This window comes from Schistocerca gregaria, chromosome 7, assembly GCF_023897955.1.
Source record: "Schistocerca gregaria isolate iqSchGreg1 chromosome 7, iqSchGreg1.2, whole genome shotgun sequence".
Classification (NCBI taxonomy): domain Eukaryota; kingdom Metazoa; phylum Arthropoda; class Insecta; order Orthoptera; family Acrididae; genus Schistocerca; species Schistocerca gregaria.
The window spans coordinates 309351260-309363313 of NC_064926.1; positions in this window are offsets into that span (position 1 = coordinate 309351260).

The following is a 12054-nucleotide window of genomic DNA, read 5'->3' on the forward strand; positions in this document are numbered from 1 at the left end:
AGAGAAGTAATACAATGAGCTCTAACATGGAAAGTAATAGTTTCCGGACACATGTGCATGTAACATATTTTCTTTCTTTGTGTGTGAGGAATTTTTCCTGAAAGTTTGGCCGTACCTTTTTGTAACACCCTTGATTATAAGGAAAGTGTCGAAACGTAATTCCCATTCCAGTATTCCCAATTCCTTTCCCCCCTCAGTTTGTTGTAATTATTTGAAAAAGACCTAAAGTTAAAATTGAGAGATGGCAAGATTTCCACGAGTTAGGAACAGATGGTTGCCAGCATCAATCGAAAGGACGATACCTTAAAAATGTCCATTCTTTTTTAGACTTAAAAGTTTTACAGATGTTAGAATAGCTACCAGCTACCTTCCAGTTCAAAATTCTGGAGACGAATTCATTTCTTCAGTTTGCAGCATATTCCTGTTGGTCTTGGTTCCACCGTGTAATTAATTCCTTACATCTACGTCATCGGACTCTTGCTACAAAATGGACACAACGTCAAATGTAATGTTTTCCATAAAGAAACAACAATGAAACATTATTAACAACAACAATGAAACAACAATGAAACATTATTAATACAGACAAATTTATCGGCACTAACTAGAATGGATATAACACCAGACTCAAATGGTGTTCTTGTTTCTGCTAACATTAACCGCAAGGGCTATCTTTTTTTTATAGTTATGCCACTTTTATTATTATGATGAGACACACACCAGTTGGTTATTTAGAGTTCTGTCACTGCCCTAGTATAAAACGTCTACACATGCTTATTAATAAAGCTTGATTTCTAATTAAGTCGCGTACTGTGCAGGATATGTCTTGATTGATAGGTTTTTGATGTCCATCTCTACAGACTCTTACGTTTCTGGAAATAACATATATTTAACAAAACATTTCACAAACTTAGAAAGGTGGGAATTTAAGGAGATGGGACCTGGATAAACTGAAAGAACCAGAGGTTGTACAGAGTTTTAGGGAGAGCATAAGGGAACAATTGACAGGAATAGGGGGAAGAAATACAGTAGAAGAAGAATGGGTAGCTTTGAGGGATGAAGTAGCGAAGGCAGCAGAGGATCAAATAGGTAAAAAGACGAGGGCTAGTAGAAATCCTTGGGTAACTGAAGAAATATTGAATTTAAATAATGAAAGGAGAAAATATAAAAATGCAGCAAATGAATCAAGCAAAAAGGAATACAAACGTCTCAAAACTGAGATCGACAGGAAGTGCAAAATGGCTAAGTGCAAAATGGCTAAGCAGGGATGGCTAGAGGACAAATGTAAGGATGTAGAATTTTATCTCTCTAGGGGTAAGATAAATACTGCCTACAGGAAAATTAAAGAGACCTTTGGAGATAAGAGAACCACTTGTATGAATATCAAGAGCTCAGATGGCAACCCAGTTCTAAGCAAAGAAGGGAAGGCAGAAAGGTGGAAGGAGTATATAGAGGGTTTATACAAGGGCGATGTACTTGAGGACAATACTATGATAATGGAAGAGGATGTAGATGAAGACGAAATGGGAGATAAGATACTGCGTGAAGAGTTTAACAGAGCACTGAAAGGCCTGAGTCGAAACAAGGCCCCGGGAGTAGACAACATTCCATTGGAACTACTGCCGGCCTTGGGAGAGCCAGTCATGACAAAACTCTACCAGATGGTGAGCAAGATGTATGAAACAGGCGAAATACCCTCAGACTTCAAGAAGAATATAATAATTCCAATCCCGAAGAAAGCAGGTGCAGACAGATGTGAAAATTACCGAACTATTAGTTTAACACGTCACAGCTGCAAAATACTAACGCGAATTCTTTACAGACGAATGGAAAAACTGGTAGATGCGGACCTCGGGGAGGGTCAGTTTGGATTCCATAGAAATGTTGGAACACGTGAGGCAATACTGACCTTACGACTTATCTTAGAAGAAAGATTAAGAAAAGCAAACCTACGTTTCTAGCATTTGTAGACTTGGGGAAAGCTTTTGACAATGTTGACTGGAATACTCTCTTTCAAATTCTGAAGGTGGCAGGGGTAAAATACAGGGAGCGAAAGGCTATTTACAATTTGTACAGAAACCAGATGGCAGTCATAAGAGTCGAGGGGCATGAAAGGGAAGCAGTTGTTGGAAAAGGACTGAGACAGGGTTGTAGCCTCTCCCCGATGTTATTCAATCTGTATATTGAGCAAGCAGTAAAGGAAACAAAAGAAAAATTTGGAGTAGGTATTAAAATTCATGGAGACGAAGTAAAAACTTTGAGGTTCGCCGATGACATTGTAATTCTGTCAGAGACGGCAAAGGACTTGGAAGAGCAGTTGAACGGAATGGACAGTGTCTTGAAAGGAGTATATAAGATGAACATCAACAAAAGCAAAACAAGGATAATGGAATGTAGTCAAATTAAATCGGGTGATGCTGAGGGAATTAGATTAGGAAGTGAGACACTTAAAGTAGTAAAGGAGTTTTGCTATTTAGGAAGTAAGATAACTGATGATGGTCGAAGTAGAGAGGATATAAAATGTAGACTGGCAATGGCAAGGAAAGCGTTTCTGAAGAAGAGAAATTTGTTAACATTGAGTATAGATTTATGGATCAGGAAGTCGTTTCTGAAAGTATTTGTATGGAGTGTAGCCATGTATGGAAGTGAAACATGGACGATAACTAGTTTGGACAAGAAATGTGGTGCTACAGAAAAATGCTGAAGATAAGGTGGATAGATCACGTAACTAATGAGGAGGCATTGAATAGGATTGGGGAGAAGAGTATTTTGTGGCACAACTTGACTAGAAGAAGGGATCGGTTTGTAGGACATGTTTTGAGGCATCAAGGGATCACAAATTTAGCATTGGAGGGCAGCGTGGAGGGTAAAAATCGTAGAGGGTGACCAAGAGATGAATACACTAAGCAGATTCAGAAGGATGTAGGTTGCAGTAGGTACTGGGAGATGAAGAAGCTTGCACAGGACAGAGTAGCATGGAGAGCTGCATCAAACCAGTCTCAGGACTGAAGACCACAACAACAACAACAGAAGAGTAACGACAGTATCGTTTTGCATTGCGAAAGTTTAACAGTTATTTAAAGCTGAATTGAGTGAACCATAATGAACAGTTCAAATATTCGGCAAATACTGAGAACGTCTTTGTAATAAGAACCACAATAGTTCTTTGGCATGATGTTTATATCGATGAGATGTTGAAAATCCTTCAGGCAAAAGAAAGTGAGTAGAATAAGCTTTAACCTGTCTGCTTTCTCACTTACATGCAACGGCGCAAGTGTCACTTCTGTCTCCTTCAGAACTGGTAGCAGTGACAACTTACCCTATTTCATTAACGGATTTAATTATGGATGACGCATTTCTATGACAATGTAGCTCATTAAGTTTTTATTACTTTCCTCCTTTGCTACTTCATCACCTGAATTTGGTTCGTGGGCTTATTTTCCTTTAATACATTCCAGAGTATCAGAATGTCCTTTGACTATATTGTCATGCAGTATGACACGCGAATGCGCTGATAATAACATCATTATTCTACATGGAAATGGGGCAGAAAATAACATGTATGGGTATATTCCTGAAAAAGGGACAACTCAAAATATCTTCTTCAAAACCGACGTAAATGAATGCGTTAGAGAAAAAAATAAAAGATCTATAGAAAAGGAAACCAAAATTTCAACACTACAGCATCGCAAATAATACGGTTCATATTTTAATCAAAACTATCTTCTTTTCTTAGGAAGAATAACAACAAGTAAATTAGAAAATAACGAATTCCTAATGGCCAAAGCACAGAAATCGAACACATTGATTTTTTCATTAAAACTGGCATAACTCGATATTCCCTGAAATGATTCTTCAAAACTGCCACAGTCCAAATTACCTCACCGTTATACACTTATCTTCTTCAACAAAAGAGACACAAACAGAAATATCGCATTGCAGTCTGTGACTTCAATGCTAATAAACTACACAACTCAAAATAATACGCTTTTTGAAGTTCTTAACCATGATCTGTTCGCTATGGGATTCACTGATCAGATAACAATGCAACGCTCGTGTTGTTATGAGCACGTTCCTACTCAAATGAGTTAAAGTGACGTAAATTTAATTGACTTTTACGGAATCATAAACATTTTGTTTTATCTGTTACTACATTTATGTTGTAATTTCATGTTCTGACACGTTCCATGACCTTGGAGGTATGCTCCTCCAATTTTCTCCTACAGATCTAGACGTGTGAATAAAAAATTTAAAAAATTCCCAATAAAGACCAGAAACACACTTTCGATGACTGGACAAGTATCGTTTCTTCAACTCTGTCATAGTAAGAACTCAAAAATGAATAACTGTACGTGAAAGATGGAGAGTAATATATAGGGTGTAAATTTTAAATTAACAAACCAGAATAATTCGAAAAATAAGCTTCACACGAAAAAATATGTAGAATCAGATTCTACATAAAAAACTACGTACATTTTGCTTTTAACATTTTTTTTCAATTCTTGGTAGTGGGCGCTGTAATTCAAGAAAATCCATGTTGTCATCTTTGCGTGGAAAACGGTTACAGATAAATAAAAAATACTTATTTACTTCGTAAATTTTGATTCGCTAAAACTAAAACTCTGCCCCTCTCCCCATAGGGTGGGGTTTTAGGGAGAGGAATTATAGTTTTACAGATGTTGACCCCAATATTAATTTTTTCAGCATATTCGGATAAGTTTTGTTTGTTTTGTGGTCATGAGGCCATACAACTTATAATTATCAAACAAATCATGTGACTAGCTAGCTAACTAACTAAACATCCTACTTACTAACGAGTGAACTCATTAACCCACAGAGTAAACAAATTAAAAGACTAACTGAGGAAAAGACGAACCAATTCCCGTTTAAAATTTGGTGATCCTGAAAAGGAACGATTTGATTCGTTTCATTGTTGATCATTTTCAAATATTTGCAAGTAAATGAATTTCGGGGTGCTTGTTTCCAGTGAGTCCCCTCACCTCTCACTTTCGGCCTGCTTGTTGACCGTAAATCCCTTGCATCTCCCCATTTTATGAAATCAAATGTTCAAAGGGATACCTCCAACTTCGATGCATTTATTGACTCGTACTGTCATTCCCTGCACACATCTTGATAACGTGTCTGGTGTAATTGCAGCGCAACCTTTTGTTATTATTTGCATCATGTTTTCGCGAGTGGTAGGCGTTTCCTGATAAACGATATCTTTTAGACAAGCCCATAAGAAAAAATCTGGCGAGGTAAGGCCAGGCGATCTGGCTGGCCTATTCACAGGACCTAGCACGCCGATCCTGCGACCATGGATTTAAGTCAATAAATTTATGAATGTCGTTTTCTACGTTTATTCACCCGAAACTAAAAGACTCAAACTAAGCAAGAACTCCAGTTGTGAGACTTCTCGACAAAAAAGAGCGATTACTCCGAATCTAATAAGAAATTAGGTTCACAGGTCAGTTAGTATTTTAGTTAATGAGTGCACTCGTTAGTAAGTAGGATGTTTGGTTAGTTAGTTAGACTGTCAGCTGATTTGTTTGATAATTAAAAGTTGTGTGGCCTCATGACCACGAAACAAACAAAACTTATCCGAATCTGCGGAAAAAATTAATATTGGGGTCAACATTTGAAAAACTACAATTTCTCTCTCTCAAATCCCACTCTATGGGGAGAGAGGGAGAGTTTTAGTTTTAGTGATTCAAAATTTCGGAAGTAAATAAGTATTTTTTTATTTATCTGTAACCTTTTTCCACGCAAAAAGGAGAACATGGATTTTCTTGAATTACAGCACCAACTACCAAGAATTAAAAAAATGTTTAAGAGCAAATGTACGTAGTTTTTTATGTAGAATCTGATTCTGCAATAAAAAAATGGGTTTTCCCGTTTGAAATTTTAAAGTTGACTCCGACTCCAGCCGGAAGCGGCTGGGGTAGCAGGCTAATTTTAGCACCAGCAGATGTCCCCCTTGAAAATAAAAATTTCGAGTTATTCTGGTTTGACAACTTACGAGGGTCGGTCAAAAAGGAATGCCTCCCATTTTTTTTCTACTTAAAAAAATTAAGTTAAGTGAAAAATTTGAATTTGGCGCCATTCCTCAAACCTTCTTCTGCAATCCACTGCAGTAGTAACTTTCTGTGTCAACAGGTGGCAGCCCAGCAGAAGTTTGTAAGATGGCCGACATCGATGTTCGTTTGAGACAGCATTGTGTGATTGAATTCTTGAATGCAGAAGGTGAAACGCCCATACGCATTCATGAAAGACTGAAGAAGGTGTATGGTGTTGTGACAGTGGATGTCAGCACTGTTAGACGATGGGTTCGTCGTTGTAAGGAAGCTGAAGGACAAACACCGTTGACTGACGAAAAGCGGAGCGGCAGGCCGGTGAGTGCAGTGACTCCACACAACATTCAGCAAGTTGATGACATCATTCGTGGTGACCGTCGGGTGACTGCAGATGAAGTGTGTCGCATTATTTCTCTTAGTAAAGGCAGTGTGATCACGATTATTAAACAATTGGGGTACTCAAAAGTTTGTGCACGGTGGGTTCCAAGAATGTTAACCGATCAGAATAAAGAGGCAAGGAAAACAATAGCTTCCCAACACTTGCAGCGCTTCCGTTTGGAGGGAGATGAGTTTCTGAAAAAAATTGTGACCGGAGACGAAACATGGGTGCATTTTTTTGAACCCGAATCAAAGAGGCAGTCAATGGAGTGGCGTCACACAAGCTCGCCGAGGAAGAAAAAATTCAAAACTGTGCGATCGGCAGGGAAAGTTATGGCAACAGTTTTCTGGGATACAGAGGGTGTGATTCTGGTTGATTTTTTGGAGCAGGGATGCACAATAAATTCTGTTCAATACGTCACAACCCTCAAAAAACTTAAAGCACGTCTTCAGCGAGTTCGCCCAACAAAATCAATGGCAGATGTTCTTCTTTTGCATGACAATGCCAGACCACACACCAGTCGTCACACCTCTGACGAGATTGTCAAAATTGGATGGGAGGTTTTGCCTCATCCCCCATACAGCCCTGATCTGGCACCATCAGACTTCCATCTGTTCGGGCCACTAAAAGAAGCTCATCGTGGGATTCATTTTGAAGATGAGGAGGCTGTCAAAACATCCGTGCGTCAATGGCTTAGGAAGCAGAGCTGTGATTTTTACCGTGCTGGGATACATGCCCTTGTTCAAAGATGGACCAAAACTGTAGAGATGGGCGGAGATTACATTGAAAAATGACAAAATGATCCTCAATGTAGTGGTTTTCAACCTATGTAATTGCATTTAAATTTCCTGACAATTAAACGTAGAAAAAAAATAGGAGGCATTACTTTTTGACTGACCCTCGTAAAATTTACACCCTGTATAATGATTATCTACCCTGTTCAATGTGCATGTGGAGTATGAGCGAGGGAAAATAAATAAATATCTACATACCTCTTTAAGTGTCCTATTTCTCAGCTATTATTCTAATGCTCTCTGCAAGAGATATGTGATGTTTACAGCAAAATGGTCGCATAGTATTCTCTGAATACCGCTTCTCTAAATTTATACAACATGAGAGAACAAGCGTCGTCTTTCTACCAAGGGTTACTAATTTAAGTTCCCTGAGCCCTTCTACTACATTTTTGTGTGGCCTATAGCTTAATACTACGATGCTAATAGTGTCCCTTAAATCTTTCTATGTCTTCAGTGACGCCTACTTAATAAGCATTGCCGACCGTAAAGGCCGAGCTGTTCTAGGCGCAACAGTCTGGAACCATGCGACTTCTACGTCTCAGGTTCGAATCCTGCCTCGGGCATGGATATGTGTGATGTCCTTAGGTTAGTTATTTTTAAGTAGTTTTAAGGTATAGAGGACTGGTGACTACAGCAGTTAAGTTCCATAGTGCTCAGAGCCATTTGAACCATTTAATAAGCATTCCAAAAGCTGGAACTGTACTATTGAACTGGTCGCGCTTTCCTTTACAGATGCAGTTAACTTTTCAACAACGCTTCCTACAAATGTATTACAGGTTTTAAGCGTTTACTCCAACTTCTACAGTTCCTTAGTATCACCAATAAATACACGGACGGAAAAAAATAGTAGTAACAAAGAGCAGCTGTGTGGCATAAACGAAAGGTCATAGGCGTGTTTTTACATCTGAAAGATGATGTCTGTTTTTACTTCGCACCAGTCGTATAGAAATGGTAGTCGTAGCGCCAATATGAGCACGAAATACAGGTTTGCTTTAAATAAACGGAGTAACGGTCACGAGCATTAGTTACCTTTGAGACTGGACGTGCTGAGTTGAGAACGCAGTAAGCCGACAAAGACGCACTGAACACGGACCTTCAAGCAACACCTATGAACCTAGCTCGGAATCCCTTAGCAGTAACGTGGAACTACCTGGGGATTCTCAGTAACCATCATATGTTATTCAGCTTGGGCGTAGTGTGAGGCATAGCGCCGTATACCCTTCCTGCCTTGCAGGCTGTTAAGTGGGAGATGTGTCTCACGGCTGGATAGTGACAGATGGTGATGCGAGACTGGACGCGCACGTATACATGTATCAGCCGATAGATGACGGTATTGGATAGCGGACTGTGATTTAGTTTCGATTGTGCCCACTAGAGTGCACTAAAGTAATATAACGTTTTTCATAAACTGTTCTAGTATTTTCATAAAGTGTTGTTATGTCTTTTTGTGTATGTAAAATGTTATAAATGTGTTTTAGCAGTATGAATGGTGCCTGAGCGGGGTTTAAGGTTAATATGAAGATAATTGTCGAGAGAGATCGTGTAATAGGGCTACGAGAAGTTGCATTTTGCTTGTGCAGTGTTTCAGAGAGACTTGGCTGGAATGTAGCCACTGTACATGACTGCTGGCAACGATGGTTGTGCAGCCGCAGGAAGACCGGGCTGCGGACTGCCACGTGGCACTCCCGATAGGGAAGACCATCATGTCTGGTGTACGGCTGTGGTGCATCGTACTGCACCTGAGGCATCAATCTGGGCAGCAGTTTGCACCACAGTGACACAACGAACTGTCACAAATGGGTTATTTCAAGGACCGCTCCGAGCCAGACGCCCTGTAGCGAGGATCCCACTCATCTCAAATCGCCGCCGTTTGCGACTTCAGTAGTGTCAAGAGAGAGGTCATTGGAGGGCAGGGTAGAAGTCTGCTCTTTCTTTCTGATGAAATCTGGTTCTGCCTCGGTGCCAGTGACGACCGTGTGTTTGTCAGAGGGAGGCCAGGTGAGGGCTTGCAACTAACGTATCTGCGTGTTAGACACACTGGTCCTACACATGGTATTATAGCCTACGATGCGATTTAGTATGACAGCAAAAGCTCTCTTTTGGTTATCCCACACACCCTGACTGCAAAATTGTATGTCAGTCTGGTGATTCGACCTGTTGTGTTGCCATTGAGGAACTGCATTCCAGAGGATGTTTTCCAACAGGATAACGCTCGCCGAGTTGCCGCTGCTGTAACCCCACATGTCTACAGAGCGTTGGCATGTTGCCTTGGCCCTCTCGATCGCCAGATATGTCTCCAATCAAGCACATGTGGAACATTATCGGATGACAATTTCAGTGTCATTTACAATCAGGATTAACCGTCATTGTATCCACAGACCTAGTGCGACAGGCATGGAACTCCATCCCACAAACTGAGATCCGGAACCTGTCAATACAATGCATGCACATTTGAATGCTGAGGTCGGCTTCTACCAGTTTTTCCATTCGTCTGTAAAGAATTCGTGTTAGTATTCTGGAGCCGTGAGTTATTAAACTGATAGTACGGTAATTTTCAAATCTGTCAACAATTGTTTTCTTTGGTTCAAATGGTTCAAATGGCTCTGAGCACTATGAGACTTAACATCTGAGGTCATCAGTCCCCTAGAACTTAGAACTACTTATACCTAACTAACCTAAGGACATCACACACATCCATGCCCGAGGCAGGATTCGAAACTGCGACCGTAGCAGTCGCGCGATTCCGGACTGAAGCGCCTAGAACCGCTTGGCCGCCGCGGCCGGCTGTTTTCTTTGGGATTGGAATTATTATATTATAGTCTTAGGGTATTTGCCCTGTTTCATACATCTTGCTCACCAGATGGTAGACTTTGGCCATGGCTGGCTTTCCCAAGGCTATCAGTATTTCTAATGGAATGTTGTCTAATCCTGGGGCCTTGTTTCGACTCTTTAAGTGCTCTGTCAAACTGTTGAAGCATTTTCGTATATCTCATTTCATCTTTATCTACATCCTCTTTCATCTCAGCGTTTACATCACGGCTCGTCTTCGAGTGTGGCCGCGGCTAGGCGGAGTGATGCATTTATTCTCTTCGTACAGGGGCTACTCGTGTCGTGGTGTCATCCTAGACAGCGTACTACTGGCTGCCGTCGTCTCACAGCCATCTCTGCTGTAACGTCCCAGACCGACGTTCCTGCGCCTGATGTTACGCCGGAACATTCCTCCCCCCTCCACCCCCCCATTCCCCCCCCCCAACCACCACCATCCCCCCCTCCCGCCCCAAAGCGCCGGACCGTCGTCGTGTAGGGAGCACGACAATGGCGGGGGAGGCTGGAGGGTAGACGCTGTACTGTACCGGAAGTTGTGGTTGCAGGGGACGTCAAGCTTCCAGCCGTACCCCGCCATCCGGTCTTCGCTTTGGCAGAAACGTCCCCAGGAAAACGACCAGAAGGGTAGGCATCAACCTCCGGAGGCCGATAGCCATATGCGGAAGGCGTCGGCAGCTGCGGTGTGGGCTCGTCCAGCTCCATCGTTAGGACGAGAGGAGACGAAGGCTCCGTCTCCATGGGGTCGTCCACGGTGTCGTGATGACACCCTCTGGCAGCAGCTGTAGCCGCGCAGTCCTCTGGATCCGTGAATCTGGGGGGAAAAACATTGAAAGATCGTCGTGCACATGACAAAGCGAAGTTGATTTTGATGTCGGTGCTGCAAGCCATCTGGACCTGAAATAAAGTATATGCAAGCGTCAAGTCGATGAACGATCTCGCCTCGCGCCCACCGCCTACTGCCGCTAAAAACTCTGTAAAAGACAAAATCATACGGCGCAATGCGATACTTGGGGCCTTTCTTCGGCGCCGGATGCTGAGGTGTGTGCAGCAGGTGGAGCAGGGTCCGATGCCGGCGGCCGTGAAGCAATTCCGCCGGTGATGGTCCACCTCGTGGGTGCGAACGATAGGAGGCAGGAAATACTTGCAATGCTTGATCCAAAATGGCTCTAAGCACTAAGGGGCTTAACATCTGAGGTCATCAGTCCCTCCGACTTAGGAATACTTAAACCTGACTAACCTATGGACATCACACACATCCACGCCTGAGACAGGATTCGAACCTGCGACCGTAGCAGCACCGCAGACTAAAGCACCTAGAACCGCTCGGCCACAGCGGCCGGCATTCTTGATCACTGGTGCTTGGCCGGCCGGTGTGGCCGAGTGGTTCTAGGTGCTTTAGTCTGAAACCGCGCTGGTGCTACTGTCGCAGGTTCAAATCCTGCCTCGAGCATGGATCTGTGTGAAATACTTAGTTAGGTTTAAGTAGTTGTAAGCTCTAGGGGACTGATGACCTCAGATGTTAAGTCGCATAATGCTCAGAGCCATTTGAACCATTTGAACCCTGGTACATGCGGAGCGAAGTTTGGGCATCTGCTGCTTGAAGGCACTCAAAAAACGTTCCGCTTTGCCGTTTGACTGTGGATATAACGGTGCGCTAGTTAGATGCAGACAAGGAAAGCAAGAAAAATAAGTGCAAAAGCAAAGAAAATTTCTTCAAAGTCCACCTGAAATCACTGCTTAGCAAAAACACAATAAGAGACTGTTAAAGCAAGTAAACACCCCCGCAAAGTAAAGACAAGAGAGAATTAAGGCGCCAGCAAAACACGAAGGAACATTCTGTGGTCTTGAGGCGTCAGGTTTGTTTGTGAATCCTCGTTATCGAATGTCGTATCCTGCCCACTCATCCAATACAGGGTGCCTAGGAAGCTGCTTTCTCGGATAGCCAGACAACAATTCAAGTAAATCTAATTAGTGGAGTTTA